This window comes from Salvelinus fontinalis, chromosome 25, assembly GCF_029448725.1.
Source record: "Salvelinus fontinalis isolate EN_2023a chromosome 25, ASM2944872v1, whole genome shotgun sequence".
In the NCBI taxonomy this organism is placed as follows: domain Eukaryota; kingdom Metazoa; phylum Chordata; class Actinopteri; order Salmoniformes; family Salmonidae; genus Salvelinus; species Salvelinus fontinalis.
This window is the reverse complement of record NC_074689.1, coordinates 11107114-11129665: the sequence shown is the minus strand read 5'-3', so window position 1 is coordinate 11129665 and position 22552 is coordinate 11107114. Positions and strand designations below refer to the sequence as shown.

The 22552-nt window shown below is 42.0% G+C and overlaps 1 protein-coding gene across 7 annotated transcripts in view; it reads left to right on the top strand.

Moving 5' to 3' along the window:
- Positions 1–1815: 1815 nt before the first annotated feature.
- Positions 1816–22552, top strand: part of LOC129822832 (zinc finger protein 438-like) — a 99872-nt gene continuing 79135 nt past the window's right edge. For all 7 annotated transcript variants that reach the window (XR_008754538.1, XM_055881276.1, XM_055881273.1 and 4 more), the window contains exon 1: positions 1816–1924. The gene's annotated coding sequence lies outside the window, so the exon portion shown is untranslated. The remainder of the gene's footprint in view (positions 1925–22552) is intronic.

Sequence of the window (22552 nt, the reverse complement as noted above, 5' to 3'; positions counted from 1 at the left end):
ATGGGCAAACCACATATCAGTCTGTCTCACTCCTCCTTCACCCTATCCCTCCATCCACAGAAGCTGCTTGTGATTACCAGCCTGAAAGGGTTTCTGTGAGCCGATCAATAGTGTCATTACTGCCACAGCCCAGCCCATTCTTAATTCTATTTAGTGATGAAGGTAAATAGAATTACCTTCACCTACAGATTAAGAGCGTTGGGTCAATAATCGAAAGGTCGCTGGTTCAAATCCTCCAGCCGACTAGGTGAAAAATCTGTAGATTGAGCAAGGCACTTAACCCTGATTGCTCCTGTAAGTCGCTCTGGATAAGAACGTCTGCTAAATTACAAAAAATAAATAAATAAAAATGAAGCAAAGATTAAGTTATTGAACCCAAAAACTAGTAAAGTGCCATTTACCTTTCAAATGTTTTAAGTCTATTGTTCATAGGCGCAGGACCTCTAAGCCAGATCCTGCTCAAATGGCAATAGTAACATATAATTACATATTAGGACATATTAGTAATTTAATAGGATCTCTGTGCATAGTTATCTGTTCTCGGGTCAATAATACAGTATGACTGAGGGAAACATTTATGCTTCCTCAGTATTTCATTAGAAGCTAGTCACCTATATTTTTCACTTCCTGCTTTGGGAGATGTAAAATATTGATAAGCTGCCTCTGGTCCACAATCAGCATGAAATATAACAACACAGCACCACATCATTCATTATACACTACCTGTAACGGTGTTGCATCAACAGTAACAACATCCTATAGGAGGCAAACCATGCTTCAGCCTGTAATATGTGTTTTCGATAATAACATCTGTAACACTATATGTTGCATGTGGGACTGAGCGAGAGAATGTGTGTGTGCATGCATGCACATGCGTGTGTGAAGGCGATTCCTCAGACTGTGAAAAGCCTCGCTCGCGCTGCCTCACTACACCGCCACAGCAGTGAGCAACACCACCTGCCAGGGACCATACACTACAGGCTGTGACAGCGGTTAACTGAACAGGACATGTGTAGCCTGAAGTGACTCTGATCCCAGCAAAATTAATAACATCATGCTTGAATACATCCAGGGAGGCAGCAGCATATTGTTCTACACCATCGGGGAGTTGTTTGTTTGTGGAACGGAATAGCCTACACGTTGCAGAAGCAACATGGTGTGCTTCTATAATGGAAACTGTCATCAAAATAGCCTACTAATATACTATACTACTACTATTACTACTGTAACACAAAATAAGGATTCTCATAATTTGATATAACCTACTGTATTGTGTAATAGAAAATATGAAAAAGAATGACGACGCCCAAACTGTTTGCGGTCCAACTACAGAAACTCACATTTAATTCTAAGACAGGACAGCATAGGCTACTTATTTATTGTGTATGCACAGATCTTGACCGGGAGCACAGAGCATTGCAGGGCTGTTCATCATCAATTCAAATACTGATTGAAGATTAAAAAACTGTCTGAATTTTTTTCAATCATACCTCTACTGTACTTGCAAGCGTCAAATCCTGTTTATATTGACACCTTGGAGGCTTACATTTCAAAGTCGCTGATTGGCTACATTTGACGAGCTTACCCAGTATTCTAAGAGACATACCATTTCACTCAAAAAGGGGGGTTTGGGACTATGCGATTGCAACACATTCCATTCTTTACAAAATGCATGAAAAATATCGAAATAAAATCAAACTATGTTTTCAGTTTAAATTTGTCTCACTATTATCAATATAAATTTGAGTAAGATTTTGATTGAAAGAGCAGCGACTTACTACTCTCTCCCCCGTCATCCGTAGCTCGAGGTACAGCTCAAAATGGCTGTAGACAAACAGTTATGAAGATCTGCGGTTCAACAAGAAATGAATATGTCGCAATTGACAAATTAACGAAGAAGCCTCCAAAACAACCGGGGATACAGGTGAGATGTCTGAAAGTAACTCTACAATTTGTTTTAAACCTTTCACCGTTGGCAATAGAAAATAAATCCACAATGGTAATGAGCTTGCTATGCAATCATATTACGATGTTAATTTCAGCCAATAGGAAAGTAAGGATACAGAGGGAGCGATAGCAGGCTTCTTTGGCCTTTTCACAACATTGCATATCAGGAAAAACACACGCTACCAGCGTACAACCTGTGTGTTTAGGTGTGCGAAATAGCTGTGAATGTGTGCTTTCCACTGATTTTCAAACATGAAAGTCGTGCATATTGTTTTTGTGCCATGCATTTAGCTACAGTAGACTAGGTCATGTATCAACTCATGTCATAATGCATAGGGGTTTCCTCTAGTTACCACAGCCACAAAGTCAAAATTGGCTATATCGTATAATGTAATTTTTGTTGTTGACTTTTGGTCTTAATTTTAGGTTAGGCATACAGGTTAACAGTGTGGTTAATGTTAGGTTTAAATCACATTTTAAGAAGATAAATTGTAGAAATAGGTGGGGTTTGTGATTTTGTGATTGTGGTAACTATTGACGACTCATATAGGTCAGTATTTCGTCCAAGGCACCTTCACGATCAGCCAACATTAGAAAACAGACTAGCTTTATTTTGCCATTCGTATTTGCAATTGGAAAAGCAATATGATAGGAATCATGTAAATGCGTGGCTACATCTAACTGTGCAGGTGCCAGAGAGATACAGTGGAACTGATAGTGGCCTGTAGACTAATCCCCAGTGCCACGGTTGAATAGGCAAATTGAATCATTTGTAAAAAATAAAAAAAAATCCAAAGTTCAGAAACGTTCACTACTTGTGCCATGAGTGGTTTTGTAAGAAGAGGAAATAGGAAGGCCACCAAAAATTCTGAAATCTCCATCCCCAACTACATCATTTCCCATCAAGATTGAACTGCCAAAGGGGGTGGAGTTGCTGCAGAGTTCTGTTTTGCTATCCAGGTCTGTGCCCAAACAGTTCAAGCTTCTACCTTTAAAGATCCACCTTTCCAGAAATAAGTCTCTCACTGTTGCCGCTTGTTATAGACCCCCCTCAGCCCCCAGCTGTGCCCTGGACACCATATGTGAATTGATTGCCCCCCATCCATCTTCAGAGTTCGTACTGTTAGGTGACCTAAACTGGGATATGCTTAACACCCCGGCCGTTCTACAGTCTAAGCTAGATGCCCTCAATCTCACACAAATTATCAAGGAACCTACCAGGTACAACCCTAAATCCGTAAACATGGGCACTCTCATCCTGACCAACTTGCCCTCCACATACACCTCTGCTGTCTTCAACCAGGATCTCAGTGATCACTGCCTCATTGCCTGTGTCCGTAATGGGTCCGCGGTCAAACAACCACCACTCATCACTGTCAAACGCTCCCTAAAATACTTCAGCGAGCAGGCCTTTCTGATCGACCTGGCCCGGGTATCCTGGAAGGATATTGACCTCATCACGTCAGTAGAGGATGCCTGGTTGCTCTTTAAATAAGCATGCCCCATTCAACAAAAAAAATTGAACTAAGAACAGCCCCTGGTTCACTCCTGACTTGACTGCCAGCACAAAAACATCCTGTGGCGTACTGCATTAGCATCGAATAGCCCCCGCGATATTAAACTTTTCAGGGAAGTTAGGAACCAATATACACAGGCAGTTAGGAAAACAAAGGCTAGCTTTTTTAACAGAAATGTGCATCCTGTAGCACTAATTCCAAAAAGTTTTGGGACACTGTAAAGTCCATGGAGAATAAGAGCACCTCATCCCAGCTGCCCACTGCACTGAGGCTAGGAAACACTGTCACCACCGATAAATCTAGGACAAATAAGAATTTCAATAAGCATTTTTTTTTACGGCCGGCCATGCTTTCCACCTGGCTACCCCTACCCCGACCAACAGCTCCGCACCCCCTGCAGCAACCTGCACCAAGCCCCCCCCCCCCTGCTTCTCCTTCACCCAAATCCAGACAGCTGATGTTCTGAAACAGCTGCAAAATCTGGATTCCGACACATCAGCTGGGCTAGACAGTATCAACCCTCTCTTCCTAAAATTGTCCGCCGCAATTGTTGCAACCCCTATAATTAGCCTGTTCAACCTCTCTTTCGTATCGTCAGAGATCCCTAAAGATTGGAAAGCTGCCGCGGTCATCCCCCTATTCAAAGGGGGAGACACTCTAGATCCAAACTGTTACAGACCTATATCCATCCTGCCCTGCCTTTCTAAAATCTTCGAAAGCCAAGTTAACAAACAGATCACCGACCATTTCCTGGCCAAGGCTTTCGACTGTCAATCACCGCATTCTTATTGGCAGACTCAATAGCATTGGTTTCTCAAATCACTGCCTCGCCTGGTTCAACAACTACTTCTCAGATAGAGTTTAATTTGTCAGATTGGTGGGCCTGTTGTCCGGATCTCTGGCAGTCTCTATGGGGGTGCCACAGGGTTCAATTCTTGGGCCGACTCTTTTCTCTGTATATATCAATGATGTCTTTCTTGCTGCTGGTGATTTTCTGATCCACCTCTACGCAGACGACACCATTCTGTATACATCTGGCCCTTCTTTGGACACTGTGCTAACAAACCTCCAAATGAGCTTCAATGCCATACAACACTCCTTCCATGGCCTCCAACTGCTTTTAAATGCTAGTCAAACTAAGTGCATGCTCTTCAACCGATTGCTGCCCGCACCCGCCCGCCCGACTAGCATCACTACTCTGTACGGTTCTGATCTAGAATATGTGGACAACTACTAATGGATAGGTGTCTGGTTAGACAGTAAACTCTCCTTCCAGACTCACATTAAGCATCTCCAATCCAAAATTAAATCTAGAATATGCTTCCTATTTCGCAACAAAACCTCCTTCACTCATGCTGCCGAACATACCCTCGTTAAACTGACTATCCTGCCGATCCTTTACTTTGGCGATGTCATTTACAAAAGAGCCTACAACACTCTACTCAGCATATTGGATGTAGTCTATCACAGTGCCATCCGTTTTGTCACTAAAGCCCTATATACTACCCACCACTGCGACCTGTATGCTCTCGTTGGCTGGCCCTCGCTACATATTCGTCGCCAAACCCACTGGCTCTCGGTCATCTATAAGTCTTTGCTAGGTAAAGCCCCACCTTATCTCAGCTCACTGGTCACCATAGCAACGCCAACCCGTAGCACGCGCTCCAGCAGGTATTTTTCACTGGTCATCCCCAATGCCAACACCTCCTTTGGCCGCCTTTCTTTCCAGTTCTCTGCTGCTAATGACTGGAACAAATTGCAAAAATCACTGAAGCTGGAGACTTGTATCTCCCTCACTAACTAGAAGCATCAGCTGTCAGAGTAGCTTACCGATCACTGCACCTGTACACAGCCCATCTGTCAATAGCCCACCCAACTACCTCATCCCCATATTGTTTTTTTTTGCTCTTTTGCACCCCAGTATCTCTACTTGCACATCATCATCTGCACATCTATCACTCCAGTGTTAATGCTAAATTGTAATTGTTATTTTGCCACTATGGCCTATTTATTGGCTTACCTCCCTAATCTTACTACATTTGCACACACTGTACATAGACTTTTCTATTGTGTTAATGACTGTACGTTTGTTTATCCCATGTGTAACTCTGTGTTGTTTTTGTCGCACTGCTTTGCTTTATCTTGGCCATGTCTCAGTTGTAAATGAGAACTTGTTTTCAACTGGCCTACCTGGTTAAATAAAGGTAAAATAAGAAATAGGATGCACACCTGTAGTATGGCCTTTCTCATGTGATGATTTCACTTTCTCACTTCCGCTCAGGAAGGTATAATGCTATTTCTTAGCGCAATTTTATAATGATGCACTAGCGCAGGGGTGGGCAAACGTTTTGGCTTGAGGGCCACATCGGGATTTTGAAATTCAGGGCTGCATTTTTGGGGGACCAATTGTTTGTTCAAACAATTTGCAGGAGCCTCCTGGGTGACGCAGCGGTCTAAGGCACTGCATCGCAGTGCTTGAGGTGTCACTGCAGACCCGGGTTTGATTCCAGGCTGTGTCACAGCTGGCTGTGACTGGGAGACCCATGGGAGGCGCACAATTGGTCCAGCGTCGTCTGGATTAGGAAAGGGTTTGTCAGGCTGAAGATTTCCTTGTTCCCATCGCGTTCTAGCACCTCCTGTGGCGGGCCGGGCGCAGTGAACGCTGACACGGTGTTTCCTTCGACAGATTGGTTCGTCTAGCTTCCGGGTTAAGCGGGCATTGTATCAAGAAGCAGTGCGGCTTGGCTGGGTCGTGTTTCGGAGGAGGCACGGCTCTCGACCTTCGCCTCTCCCGAGTGCCATAGCTGCTACTCCCGTATGGACAAGGCTGTAACTACCAATTGGCTACAACGAAATTGGAGAGAAAAAAGTACTTTGCCCATCCCTTGTACGAGCGGCAACCCGCCTTGTGGGTGGTAGATCATTGGATCTCTTTAATTAGATTGAATTGAAATTCATATTTGAGGACTGCAAATAGAAATACAGTTTATTTATGCTTACTAATAAGCCAGTGTCAACTTCCCGTCCGTGGTTATTTTGCTCACTGTCACCCTATGTTTACATGTGATTGATTTCGTACAGAAAAATCTATTTGTTTAAAAATGCAACTGGGGTCATGTAAATAACTGTTAGGCTACTCATTTTGAATCCACCAGTGGCACCTTGTATGACCATAAAAGTCTGTGTGCAACCAGACGGGCACAATGAAATAATTTTGTTGCAAAAGTTACTAACCTGCCGTCAGCTAAAATGGCAAGGGAACTCCTCACTCTGTGCAAAGCGTCGAATTAATATCTCTCTGAGTTTTCACTGTTTTTTTGTAGAACCACGTGCAACTGGGCACAGACATCTCTAAGATGCTTTTTTTCAGAGATTCGAGAATGAAGAAAGTATCGCCATTAACAAGGTCATTGAAATATTCCATGCAATGCTTTCCATAAGCGAACCTGTAACGGGTATGGAGAATCACATACAGTTGAAGTCGGAAGTTTACATACACTTAGGTTGGAGTCATTAAAACTCGTTTTTCAACCACTCCACACATGTCTTGTTAACAAACTATAGTTTTGGCAAATCTGTTAGGACATTTTCTTTTTGCATGACACATTGCATGACAGTAATTTTTCCAACAATTATTTACAAACAGATTATTTCACTTAGAATTCACTGTATCACATTTCCAGTGGGTCAGAAGTTTACATACACTAAGTTGACTGTGCCTTTAAACAGCTTGGAAAATTCCATAAAAGGACGTCATGGCTTTAGAAGCTTCTGATAGGCTAATTGACATAATTTGAGTCAATTGGAGTTGTACCTGTGGATGTATTTCAAGGCCTACCTTCAAACTCAGTGCCTCTTTGCTTGACATCATCGGAAAATCAAAAGAAATCAGCCAAAACCTCAGAAAAAAATTGGTTCATCCTTGGGAGCAATTTCCAAACACCTGAAGGTACCACGTTCATCTGTACAAACAATAGTGCACAAGTATAAACACCATGGGACCACGCAGCCGTCATACCGCTCAGGAAGGAGACGCGTTCTGTCTCCTAGAGATGAATGTAGTTTGGTGCGAGAAGTGCAAATCAATCCCAGAACAACAGCAAAGGACCTTGTGAAGATGCTGGAGGAAACATGTACAAAAGTATCTATATCCACAGTAAAACGAGTCCTGAAAGGCTGCTCAGCAAGGAAGAAGCCACTGCTCCAAAACCGCCATAAAAAAGCCAGACTACGGTTTGCAACTGCACATGGGGACAAAGATCATACTTTTTGGGGAAATGTCCTCTGGTCTGATGAAAATTAAATAGAACTGTTTGGCCATAATGACCATTGTTATGTTTGGAGGAAAAAGGGGGAGGCTTGCAAGCAGAAGACACCATCCCAACCGTGAAGCACGGGGTTGGCAGCATCATGTTGTGGGGGTGCTTTGCTGCAGGAGGGACTGGTGCACTTCACAAAATAGATGGCATCATGAGGTAGGAAAATTATGTGGATATATTGAAGCAACATCTCAAGACATTAGTCAGGAAGTTAAAGCTTGGTTGCAAATGGGTCTTCCAAATGGACAATGACCCCAAGCATACTTCCAAAGTTGTGACAAAATGGTTAAAGGACAACAAAGTCAAGGTATTGGAGTGGCCATCCCCAAAACCTTTAGAAAATTTGTGGGCAGAACTGAAAAGGTCAAGGAGGCCTACACACCTGACTCGGTTACACCAGCTCTGTAAGGAGGAATGTGCCAAAATTCATCCAACTTATTTTGGGAAGGTTGTGGAAGGCTACCCAAAACGTTTGACTCAAGTTAAACAATTTCAAGGCAATGCTACCAAATACTATTTGAGTGTATGTAAACTTCTGACCCACTGGGAATGTGATGAAAGAAATTAAAGCTTAAATAAATCATTCTCTCTACTATTATTCTGACATTTCACATTCTTAAAATGAAGTGGTGATCCTAACTGACCTAAGACAGGGAATCTTTTACTAGGATTAAATGCCAGGAATTGTGAGAAACTGAGTTTAAATGTATTTGGCTAAGGTGTATGTAAACTTCTGACTTCAACTGTATTCTGTTAACAATTCTGTAGCAAGGTTAAATTAGCCATCATTCAACAGATTCAAAATGGGCATACAAACGCTTATCAATTGCGTTATGACAGCTGAATCTCCAATAATAACCATGCCATTCCAAACACAGGAACCGTAAAAAACTAAATAAATACAAAACCCAGCCCATTATAAAGTGGCCTGTGGAATGTAAGAGGACGGCACGCTTCTTTTGATTCTAAAATGAAGGAAATCGGTACAAAATTGTAGATCAGCCCGCAGCTTAGAATGAGCAGCATATTATAATATAGATGTTGTAAACATGTTCCGCTTAAAACATTGCATTTCCTATTTCATGATGACAGAGAAAATAACTGAATTCAGTCAGATGAATGGCGGTTGGCCTAGGCATAAATGTGAGGAGAAACATTGAATATGCACACTCAGTGTTTCTGAGGACACACCAAGAGAGGGAGGCCTATAATGTGATTCACTGAGGTGGATTTATGATGGCAGGGTGGAAAAGGGGGAACTTTCCACTAAGGAAGAGCCATTTAAAATCTTAGCCCAAGACAAAACGATGAAGATGTCAGCTTCCATGTTTGTGTTGTGTTCCAGGGTGATATCCTTACCATATCGCTTTTATTTTGCTTTCCATGAAGCAGCATGTGGACAAATATGCCTACTCCGATCTCTCTATTGACTGGACCACAGCCGTTATGTTTCATAGCTACGAATAGCATGTGGTGCTAATGATACCCTATATATATGAATTAGAGGTCGACCGATTAATCGGAATGGCCGATTTTAATTAGGGCCGATTTTCAAGTTTTCATAACAATCGCAAATTGGTATTTTTGGACACCGATTTGGCCGATTTTTAAAATGTATTTTAATTTATTTATTTTCATACACCTTTATTTAACTAGGCAAGTCAGTTAAGAACACATTCTTATTTTCAATGACGGCCTAGGAACGGTGGGTTAACTGCCTTGTTCAGGGGCAGAATGACAGATTTTTACCTTGTCAGCTCGGGGATTCAATCTTGCGACCTTACGGTTAACTAGTCCAACGCAGTGCGCATTCGCGAAACAGGACTGTCGTTGCTCCAACGTGTACCTAACCATAAACATGAATGCCTTTCTTAAAATCAATACACAAGTATATATTTTTTAACATGCATATTTAGTTAATATTCCCTGCTAACATGAATTTCTTTTAAAACTTCTTATGGCTGCAGGGGCAGTATTAAGTAGCCGGGTAAAAGGTGCCCATTTCGAACGGCCTCGTACTCAATTCTTGCTCGTACAATATGCATATTATTATTACTATTGGATAGAAAACACTCTCTAGTTTCTAAAACCGTTTGAATTATATCTGTGAGTAAAACAGAACTCCTTTTGCAGCAAACTTCCTGTCAGAAAGTGAAAAATCTGAAATCAATGCTCTGTTCTAGGATCTGCCTATAAATGTGCTTGATATGTATGAGTATACATGCACTTCATACGCCTTCCACTAGATGTCCCATAGGCTGTGAGACGTGAAATGGGGTTTCTAGGTGTTTCTATGGTGAAAAGAGAGCTCTTGGAATGACATGACCCCATAATTCCTCTGTCCAGGAAGCGCATAGAGGTCACCGGTAATGGCTTCTGAAAAGCAATCGTTGTAGACGTGTTATATCTCCGGCTTTGATTTTATTTGATAAATGTGATCATATCATCGTAAAGTATGTTTTGTCAATATAGTTTCATCAGATTATTGAAATATTTTCGGGAGTTAAGGCGTCTTGCGTTCTCTGGGTATGGTGAAGATGGAGAGCTACGCGCCACTTGGCTAGTTAGCTTGCTAATTCGAGAGGGAAGAAGGCCGTTCTAAAACCAAACAACGATTGTTCTGGACAAAGGACACCCTTGTACAACATTCTGATGGAAGATCATCAAAAGTAGGACCCATTTTCTGATGATATTTCATATATCTGTCGGAATATGTTGACAATTATTTTGCGCCCAGATTTGGTCTCTCTCTCGTTATAACGTAAGCTGGATGTGGTAATGAAGTTATTTTTAGAATTCTAACACGGCGATTTCATTAAGAACTAATGTATCTATCATTTCCTATACAACATGTATTTTTTAGTAAAGTATATGAATAGTTATTTGGTCATAATAGGTGAGTGTCATTAAAAATATCCGGACATTCTAGGAAAAGATGCTACGTTAGCACAATGTATAACCACGTATTTCAGCTCTAAATATCCACATTTTCGAACAAAAAAGAAGTGTATTGTATAACCTGATGTTATAGGACTATCATCTGATAAAGCTTATCAAGGTTAGTCAAAAATTATATATCTTTTGCTGGTTTGTTACGATCGCTAACTTTTGCTGCGGGTAAATGGCTTGTGTTTCTGGCTATTGTGGTAAGCTAATATAACGCTATATTGTGTTTTTGCTGTAAAACACTTAAGAAATCGGAAATATTGGCTGGATTCACAAGATGCTTGTCTTTCATTTGCTGTACACTATGTATTTTTCAGAAATGTTTTATGATGAGTATTTAGGTATTTCACGTTGGTCTCTATAATTATTCTGGCTGCTTTCGGTGCAATTTCTGATTGTAGCTGCAATGTAAACTATGATTTATACCTGAAATATGCACATTTTTCGAACAAAACATAGATTTACTGAATAACATGTTATAAGACTGTCATCTGATGAAGTTGTTTGGTTGGTTCTTGGTTAGTTTGGTTGGTTTTGTGCATGCTACCTGTGCTGTGAAAAATGTTAGTGCTTTTTTGTATTTGGTGGTGAGCTAACATAAATATACATGCTGTTTTCGCTGTAAAACATTTTAAAAATCAGACATGTTGGCTAGATTCACAAGATGTGTACCTTTTCATTTGCTGTATTGGACTTGTTAATGTGTGAAATCTTTTTATCTTTTTAAACCTGCATATTTAGCTAAAAGAAATCCAGGTTAGCAGGCAATATTAACCAGATGAAATTGTGTCACTTCTCTTGCGTTCATTGCACGCAGGGTCAGGGTATATGCAACAGTTTGGGCCTCCTGGCTCGTTGCAAACTAATTTTCCAGAATTTTACGTAATTATGACATAACATTGAAGGTTGTGCAATGTAACAGGAATATTTAGACTTATGGATGCCACCCGTTAGATAAAATATTGAACGGTTCCGTATTTCACTGAAAGAATAAACGTTTTGTTTTCGAGATGATGAGTTTCCGGATTCGACCATATTAATGACCTAAGGCTCGTATTTCTGTGTGTTATTATGTTATAATTAAGTCTATGATTTGTTAGAGCTTCTACACCTGCATTCTAGCTGTTTGGGGTTTTAGGCTGGGTTTCTGTACAGCACTTCGAGATATTATCTGATGTACGAAGGGCTATATAAAATAAAATTGATTGATTGATTGATTAGAGCAGTCTGACTGAGCGATGGTAGGCACCAGCAAGTTCGTAAGCATTCATTCAAACAGCACTTTCGTGCGTTTTGCCAGCAGCTCTTCGCAATGCTTCAAGCATTGCGCTGTTTATGACTTCAAGCCTATCAACTCCCGAGATTAGGCTGGTGTAACCAATGTGAAATGGCTAGCTAGTTAGCGGGGTACGCGCTAATAGCGTTTCAAACGTCACTCGCTCTGAGACTTGGAGTAGTTGTTCCCCTTGCTCTGCATGGGTAACGCTGCTTCGAGGGTGGCTGTTGTCGATGTGTTCCTGGTTCGAGCCCAGGTAGGAGCGAGGAGAGGGACGGAAGCTATACTGTTGCACTGGCAATACTAAAGTGCCTATAAGAACATCCAATAGTCAAAGGTTAATGAAATACAAATGGTATAGAGAGAAATAGTCCTATAATTTCTATAATAACTACAACCTAAAACTTCCTACCTGGGAATATTGAAGACTCATGTTAAAAGGAACCACCAACTTTCATATGTTCTCATGTTCTGAGCAAGGAACATAAACGTTAGCTTTCTTACATGGCACATATTGCACTTTTACTTTTTTCTCCAACACTTTGTTTTTTGCATTATTTAAACCAAATTGAACATGTTTCATTATTTATTTGAGGCTAAATTGATTTTATTGATGTATTATATTAAGTTAAAATAAGTGTTCATTCAGTATTGTTGTAATTGTCATTATTACAAATAAATGTTAAAAAAATTGGCCGATTTTAATCGGTATCGGCTTTTTTTGGTCCTCCAATAATCGGTTATTTCAGCCACATCGGTTATTTCAGCCACATCTGTTGCTGACAGGTGTATGAAGTTGAGCACACAGCCATGCATTCTCCATAGATAGCACAATAGCCTTACTGAAGAGCTCAGTGACTTTCAACGTGGCACCGTTATAGGATTTTACCTTTCGAACAAGTCAGTTTGTCAAATATCTGCCCTGCTAGTGCTGCCCTGGTCAATTGAGAGTGGTGTTATTGTGGAGTGGAAACGTCTAGGGGCACCAACGGCTCAGCCGAGAAGTGGTAGGCCACACAAGCTCACAGAACGGGACTGCTGAGTGCTAAAGTGCGTAGCGTGTAAAAATCATCGGTCCTCAGGTGCAACACTCACTACCGAGTTCCAAACTGCCTCTGGAAGAAACGGCGGCACAAGAGCTGTTCGTTGGTAGCTTCATGAAATGCGTTTCCATGGCCGAGCAGCCGCACACAAGCCTAAGATCACCATGCGCACTGCCAAGAGTTGACTGCTGGAGTGATGTTAAGGTCGCCGCCATTGGACTCTGGAGCATTGGAAATGCTTTCTCTGGAGTGATGAATCAGGCTTCACCATCTGGCAGTCCGATGGATGAATCTGGGTTTGGCGGATGCCAGGGCAACGCTACCTGCCCCAATGCATAGTGCCAACTGTAAAGTTTGGTGGAGGAGGAATAATGATCTGCGAGTGTTTTTCATGGTTTGGTCCCCATAGTTCGAGGGAAGTTTGGGGAAGGCACTTAAATGTTTCAGCATGACAATGCCCCTGTGCACAAAGCGAGGTCCATACAGAAATGGTTTCTTGAGATTGGTGTGGAAGAACTTGACTGGCCTGCACAGAACCCTGACCTCAACCCCATCGAACACCTTTGGGATGAATTGGAACACCGACTGCAAGCCAGGCCTAATCACCCAACATCAGTGCCCGACTTCAATAATTCTCTTGTGTCTGAATGGAAGCAAGTCCCCACAGCAATGTTCCAACATCTAGTGGAAAGCCTTCCCATAAGAGTGGAGGCTGTTATTGCAGTAAATGGGGGACCGACTATATTAATGCCCGTGATTTTGGAATAGGTGTAGGTGTCCACATACTTTTGGTCACGCATTTCTTGTGTATCATGTTACACTAAAAAGGGATTCCCTCTGTTTTATTTTATTAATAAAGTCCAATACAGTACAGTGAAATCCAGTGGAAGTGTGGGACTCTGATCTATTGTAAACACACTCTGTTTGAAAGATGTGGAGCGCTTACTTTGGCATGTTAGGAGCTACAGTGTGGTTTCACATGTGGTGAGAGGAGATGACGGAGAGGGGAGAGGAGTGAGAGAGGGAGGAGGGGTGAGAGGGAGGAGGGGAAAGGGGTGAGAGGGAGGAGGGGAAAGGGGTGAGAGGGAGGAGGGGAAAGGGGTGAGAGGGAGGAGGGAAAGGGTTGAGAGGGAGGAGAGAGGGGTCAGGAGGAGGAGGAGGGGAAAGGGGTGAGAGGGAGGAGGGAAAGGGTTGAGAGAGGGAGAAGGGGAAAGGGGTGAGAGGGAGGAGAGAGGGGTCAGGAGGAGGAGGAGGAGAGAAGGGTCAGGAGGAAGAGGGGAAAGGGGTGAGGAGGAGGAAGGGGGGGTGAGGGTTGAAAGAAACTTGTCTGTTTATTTAATAATTCCGGTCAATTATGTCGGTATCGTCTATTTGTTGCAAGAACGAGTGAATTTATGCTTAGCTCTGCTCATCTCAACTCTGTAGACTTTCAATGATAAAGCTCACCCTTGTGTTTATTGTTGAAAGAACAAGAAGGTATGTTAGACACGTGCCAAGTCTTTATGATAGAAGACAGGAGGTCGGTTCTGGAGAATAGTTAGGCTGTATGGGAGAAGTATCATATCATGGTATAAACTGAGAGCTGCTATGCAAGGTGAGACTATACCTACATGCCAAAGTATACACATCCATATACAGTACATTCTGTATTTTATGTGTAATGTGTTCTCAATGTTATGGTCATTGAGGTTGTAATCTTGCTGTCAAATGGGATATCAAGTTTTTCTTAGAAATGCACATTTTACAAAATGGTCAATCCAATCCAGTATTAACATTTTGCCAAAATTATATAGCCTACAATTTTTGCTGGATTTCCCTCAAGTCTCTTTGCCTATCAGCTTGAATGATGAAAACATCTGTAAAATAACTTGACCAACCTGACCTACCTCAAGATGTTTTCTACCTGGAAGATGTTTCATGAAAAATTCTAGTGACTCAGCCCTACCTTAATCAGAAGGCCTCAATATCTATTCAGGCCTGCAGAGGAACAGCTTGTCAGAGGAAAAGGAAAGTGCATATAAGACTGAATAATGAATAAGGTCCATATTGTGGATGTCTGGATGTGGTACAGGTACAGAAATAGGCTAGTGAATGTTTCAGTCAGTCACTGGTTAGGCCTATATTGTGCTTCCTAGAAAATAGGTAATGAAATTTAAATTCAATATGCTTCCTGACTTCGTAATAAAGGAATGCACGTCGTTTGGACGTGTATTTATGGTGACAGTTGACATTGTGTGACGTGAACGTGGTTTAACTTTCTGACAAGAACGTGTCAGTTTTTGACGTGCACTTTTAATAGAGGAGCTTTATACACTGAGTGTACAAAACATTATAGACATCTGCTCTTTCCATGACAGACCAGGTGAATCCAGGTGAAAGCTATGATCCTTTATTGATGTCACTTGTTAAATCCGTGTCGATGAAGGGGAGGACACAGGTTAAAGAAGGATTTATAAGCCTTGAGACAGTTGGAGAGATGGATTGTGTGCGTGTTCAGAGGGTGAATGAGCCAGACAATATTTAAGTGTCTTTTGAACTGTCGTAGCGGGTTTCTGTAAGGAAAATGTGACCGGCAACATTTTAATTTACCAGAAATTAGAGAAATCTGCCGGACCCATATGCATTAGGTGCATAACCTGGTTAGGGCGTCCCACCACGGGGCTCATAATGACAGAAATCATATTTTTAGATTATAGTCGTTCATATTAACAGAGCATGCAAGTCGAGGATGCAACGATGTCCAGTCCTTCTTACCGAATTCGGACGTGCAGTTTGAAGATGTTAGAATAACTGTCCATATCTAATTTTCCTCATTCAACAAGATGAGTAATGACTCAATCTACTATCCCCCACAGTAGAAAAGTTGATCTATTCTATTGGTCAGCTTGTGGAGAAAGAAATAGCCTGTTCCAAACAGACTCTGGGACAGTTGTGGGAAGATGGATCCCAAATTCATACAACCAGTAGGCCTAGGCTACATATAAAAGTATTTGGTTTGAAATATACTTAACTATCAAAAGTAAATGTCATTTCTAAAATATACTTAAGTATCAAAAGTAAAAGTATAAATCATTTCAAATTCCTTATATTAAGCAAACCAGATGGCATAATCTTGTTTATTTACATTTACGGATAGCCAGGTGCACGCTCCAACACTCAGATATCATTTACAAACGAAGCATGTGTTTAGTGAGTCTGCCAGACTCAAGTGGTGAATTTTAGAATTTCTGTTCTTCTAAGCATTCAAAATGTATTGACTACTTCTGGGTGTCAGGGAAAATGTATGAAGTAAAAAGTATATAATTTTCTTTAGGAATGTAGTTAAGTAAAAGTTAGTAATGTACAGATACTGTAATGTATCTGTACATTACAGTATCTGTAACAGTACTGTAATGTATCTGTACAGATACTGCCAGCATCCCTGTGGAACGCTTTTGACACCTTGTGCCCCGACGAATTGAGGTTGTTCTGAGGGCAAAAGGGAGTGCAACTCAATATTAAGGTGTTCCTAATGTTTGGTGTACTCAGTGAATATGACATCGTTATTTCAGTGGTTCATTGTCCAGTAATAGGCTGAACATACTGTATTTCCATGTAATTAACACGTTCTCTGGCGCCAGTTCTGAGCCACCATCAGTTGATAAGAGGAAACCGTGTGTCCGGTGTTCAGTAATGAAGTTGTAATAACAACATGAGAAAGCTGAAATGACGCCGACTCACGACCTCATGACATCCTGTTTCAGTCATAAAGGCAGAGAGCACGTGAAATGAAACCCTCTCTCATAATGTGAACTCGAAGCTCTGTTTAGTAAGGAAGGAGTCAATGGAAATGCTGTAGTGATGACTGGGTCACCGGTGAGGAGAGGCAGAAAAGAGAATACTGTGTTTAGTTAGGATATGATAAGAAAGACGCTGTGGTCTAGATTCAAGTCGACGTTGGTCCATATAGGCTGGTAGAGATGCACATTGATAGCCTACATGTGCTGGGCTTTTCCCCTCTAAATACTCCAATTTATTTACTCATATTTTTCAAATCTATGCCTGCTAAGTCATTTACTTGCACAAGCATTGGAGAAAACATACATCTAGTTTGTTTCATGTAGGCATTTTGTTTTGAAATATGTCCGTGACATGATATGACATGGCATGCAGTAAGGTTGAATTCCATGCCCACTCCCTGTCATCTCTATGTAACTCCCTAGCCCAGCAGTGGGTGTGGCACGTGCCTGTGCTCAGAGGCAGGAGGGGGAAGTTTAGTTTACTTTCAACCTCCTGTCTCCAGGCCTCCTCCCTTTCTTTCTCTCTCCCTCTCGTTACCTCTCTCCCTCATCCTCCTGCTATGATTTAGGCGTCAGCTTAGCTCACTCCCCCTCCCTACCTCCTTCTCTCTGGCTGGATCAGGTTACCCTGCCATTACTCAGACGTTCCCCAGCGTGGGTACTCTGCGTCAGGGGTGGGGAGCCTGCCCTGCCGCAGTGTCTCACCGGTCCACTACCAGACCAGGCCGACTGCCTGGCGCACAGGGCAGACCACAGACGCCCCTGGTCAGTGGAGCCGCTCCAGCTATGGCACAGGCTCCGAGGAAAATGACACAGTCGGGTGAATGGTGGCTCAGCTGGCTCTCTATAAACCCCAGAGCTGTATTTCATGCTCTGTTACAGAGTAGGATGTGGACCTAGGAGCTAGCTAGGTTCTTTCATCCAGCAGTTTGAGAAATGATGATCATAGATCTCTTAGATGGTTTTATTTTAAATATACTTTTTGTGCTTGAATATAATTATTCTGGGTACATTGTTATAACTCCTAAGAAAGTATTTTGTTATTTTGCAAGATATTTTGCAGCTCGTGTAGGCAAGGCAACCCAGAATCTTGACTCCACTATTCTATTTAGAGGAAATGCCGTCCATGGAAGTCCGACCGCACAACAAGGCCTGCTCACAACGTCACACAGAGATTTGTGGACCTCATCGTTTTATGGTTGCGTAATGTCGGGTCTCTTGACAAGTAAAATGTCTTGTTAAACCTTACACCACCCTACTCCCATAAAAGTGAGTGATGTAGGCCGTAGATGCGGGCCTTCCTGCCACTCTGTTAAGGATGGCCATGCTGTAGTGCTGCTGCTGGGGGATGTGGGAACTGGGAAGCGATGTGCGTGGTCGGTCTGGACAGAGGCTTCTTGGTCAATGCATGATCACTGGCTGATCTTTATTGGCTGATAAATGGATGCTGAATGAAACCAAATATCTGAGAAGCTGTCCTGTGAGATATTGTAGTGTGTGGGATGTCTGCTGTGTGTGTGTGTGTGTCTTTGCTTGCACGTCGCGATTGTGTGTGTTACTAACAAGACTTCCAGGTCAGACTAGACCTGGGCCATTCCGTTCCTCCATTCCTTATTCTAGTCTATGATCGACAAATGCCTATGCATAATAGTTTCCCTGGGCAGACGGTTACCTAGGTTCGGGTTCACCAGACTATATGCATTATGTCAACAGCCAAGTTGAGCCAACAGCATCACAAGACACAGTAGCTTCAGCAGCATCTGATGATACAGGTCAGCCAGCCTATGGAAGGTAATCCAGTGTAATTGAGAAGGGAAGCCATGTCGTCGGGGAGGCGGATGGCTCGGGGCGGTGATCTGTTCATTCCTCATCTCTATAGTTGTTTTTCTAGTAATTAGACATCTGTGCTTGGGAATAATTGTCTAGTACCAAGGGAGCAAGAGACGGGTCCTGTGCCTGAGGGGTTGTCGGTTCTGTCACAGACAAAACAACGGGGCTGCAGACAGTCTCTTGTTTATTGCAGCCTGTTTCGTTGCCTTCCACTGTGTGCAGTGTGTGTGTGCATTCATGCATCATAATGTATGGCACAGCAGCATTATTTGCACAGGAGAGATGTTTTTATGTGATTTTTTGTCTTGTAGAATTATAGATGGGGTTTGGAATATTTAGGACAACCTAGCTCCAGGGTGTCTTTTTTGCCCCGAAGAGTTCAATTAGACAGCAGGAAGATTATTCTCTCTCTCAGATCTTAGAATTCATAGGAAGCAAGGAGATCTTCCGTTTCTGTGATCTTATTCCAGAAAGTCTTTCTGATTACGGTGCATCGTTCTGCTGATGTTTTGAAATCAGGCTGTTAATATCACTAGGAATGAAGCGGACAGTTTAATAGATACAAACTGCTGCATCTGGACATTTTGGGGCTGAATTTTGAGATGAATAGTCCCTTGCCTTGTTTTGTTAGAAGGGGGAGATCCCACTCCTGGGGCCTCGTTTCTCAACCGGGCGTACGCATAAACCATGCATGGGATGATTTTCACGCAAAGTGTGAAATATCAGTATGAACGTTTGCTTGAGAGTGCACGTAAATGTACGCACAGCCATGACTATGAGTAGCACAGTGCCAAGTGGTGGAATAAGGGAACTGCTTGTCAAGCATAGAATGGGGAAATGATATGTTGAAATTGTGAGAGTAATAATTATCAAATTTTTTGATTTCATTGTATTTCCATTGTGAATTCAACATACTGTATCTTGGCATGCTTTATAATTTGACCACATCATCAGTACATTTGTTACAATAATTATCCATATAAAGTACAGTAATTTGTTAAATGAGAGGTACGTGTGAAAGTGAAACCATTGTTGACATACTATAAAGGACTGAGATAATGGGAACTAGACAGAGAGATGCCTGATCTTGCTCTGTTTAAAGATTTGGCCAACGCTGCATCTTGCAGAGAGCATGTTTTTAAAGACCGGTGGGACATTTTCTGCAGAAAGTACAGATTTGCTCATCAGCTATCGTTTCCAAAAAACAATTTTTATAGGATTTTTGCGAGGATTTAAGAAATACCTAGTTTAAAAAGGTGAACAAATGCCATTTCGGTGCACATCTAAGTGCTATCCACCCTCAGGTATTTGGCAACGGGCCCTTTTCAGCAGGAGCTTGTTGACCGTCATCTCTCAGCCCTCGATGAGCCAATGTTTTGGATGCAATCATCAGCAAAACAAACAGTAACACATACAATTTCCATACACCATGGCACAACAGGTTGAAGTCAAGAGGTATTTCTTTGCCATGATGCCATCAATGGGTTCTCTAATACGAGCAGAGCAATAGACGGCACCCACATCTCCATAAAATCACCATCACAAAACCATTTCAATTATGTGAACAGAAAAGGCTTCCACTCTTTTTGTGCAGGTGATGCGCAAAAGACGCTGATGAATTCGGTGGCCGGGTGGAACCTATGATTCCTTCATTCTGCAGAACAGCAATGTTGGCCTATACTCTTACAGGAGGGAGCTGTTGAGAATGGATGGCTTATTGATGAATGTTGTCTACTTATTTGAAGTATATTTCCCGTTGCTGAAGCAACTTGATTGAATTGGTCCTCTCTTTGTAGCTATGTTTTTATTTTTACTGGTCAAGCCACAACTGATCGAGCCAAATAAAACCTTTTGGTTGTACTCAATCTCTGACACTAGCACCTCTATTCAGTGGTGGTGGGAAAAGTACTCAATTGTCATACTTGAGTAAAAGTGAAAGTCACCTAGTAAAATACTACTTGAGTAAAGGTCTAAGTATTTGGTTTTAAATATACTTAAGTATCAAAAGTAAATGGAATTGCTGAAATATACTTAAGTATCAAAAGTAAAAGTATAAATCATTTTAACTTCCTTATATTAAGCAAACCAGATGGCACAATTATTATATCAATTTTTTTTTATTATTGACGGCTAGCCATGGGCATGCGCCAACACTTAGACATCATTTACAAACGAAGCGTTTGTGTTTAGTGAGTCCGCCAGATCAGAGGCAGTGGGGATGATCTCTTGAGAAGTGTGTGAATTGGACCATTTTCCTGTCAAAATGTAACGAGTACTTTTGGGTGTCATGGAAAATGTAAGAAGTACATTATTTTCTTTAGGAATGTAGTAAAGTAAAAGTTGGCAAAAATATAAATAGTACAGATACTTTAAAATACTACTTAAGTAGTTTTTTGGGGTCTTTTTACTTAAGTACTTTATACCACTGCCTCTTTCAGTTTTGGAATTTCAAATTTTTCTTCGCTTTCTTTGGATGCGCAGTTGAATTTCATGGTACGGCATTGTATATTCCCAACGGGTTAAAGGAATGATTTTGACCATATATGGTTAAGGTCGTGCACAAGCACTGAGGCTGAGAACCATTGGTAAATAACAATTGTTATCTCCTTTCAGTATGCGTATGATGCTCGTAGGATTTTTTGGAATAATCATACTTTTTCTATGCATACGTACGACTATTCTAAATTCCATTCGTAAGTAGTATTTTAGATTCGTTTCTACGCAATATTTTTAGGTGAGGCCCTTGGCCTCTTGTTGTGATGAAGTATGATCACTCCCTGGCTGTAGTTCGACTCATTCACCCAGCACTGTGGAGAGAGCGACTGAATATTCCCTCAGATCCAGTACCTGGCATGATGGCTCAGCCTCTCCCTCCTTAGAGTGAGAGACCTGGCAGTGCATTAAGGCAGGCCTTCAGCTACACCCCAGTTCAAGTTGGACACGCTAAGCCTTCTACAGCTCACATGAGACTTCTAAATTACTGCTTTTCATGACCAGAAAAGTGATTCCAATGTTTTAGGAGTTTTTGTCTGTTGTTGTGTTTTTCCTGTCTTAGAGGCAACAGACCCAACACACACACACACACACACACACACACACACATGCACACACACCACACTGTAAGGGTATGAGACCAACCTTGAAAAAGGTACAGCGAGCCTTAGGGTTAATGTTAAACTGCTGGAATACATTATTTGGTATGTTTTAGAGCAGAGATGGCGAGGCTCAGCATGTACCTGTCAGTGTTAAATGATTGCTCATTTCCTGCGGAGGGAGAATGGAGTAATAGCATGCAGCTGGCTCAGCTGGACCTTACCTTCTCCTGCACTCTCTATCGCTCTCTCTCTCACAATGCATTTCCACATAACATGTTGGGGGCAATGAATCAACGGAGCCCCATTTCATTTTCAATGGAGGGAAGTGAAGTGAGCGGGGGGCGATGCGAGCATGGGCGAGGGAGCATGAACAGGGCAGGACCAAAGTAGGGGAAAGCTGAACTTTATGCAAATACTCAGTGATATCGTGACACTATTGACCAATCGAAGCTCATTATAACTTCCAGACGCTACTGGATTGGCTGTTGATACTAGCACTACCTAGCCTGCTTGCTAGCACCCACATGAAGGGGAAGCTAGAGTGGCTATGCGAATGATCGTGTTATGTGGAAATCCCCTCTTACTCCTCATTCTCTTGCTCTCGTCCTTCTCAGTCTTTCCAGTCGTTGCTAGCTCTCACCATAGCAGGCCATGTGACCAAGCGTGACACTCCTTGGGCAGGTCTTTATTAGAAAAGGGAATGTTTTCTCAATAACCTTCCTGTTTAAATGAAGGTAATAAACACCTCTCTCATGCTATGGTGTATGCTGCTAGTCTGTGACCAACAGACATGGTCAATT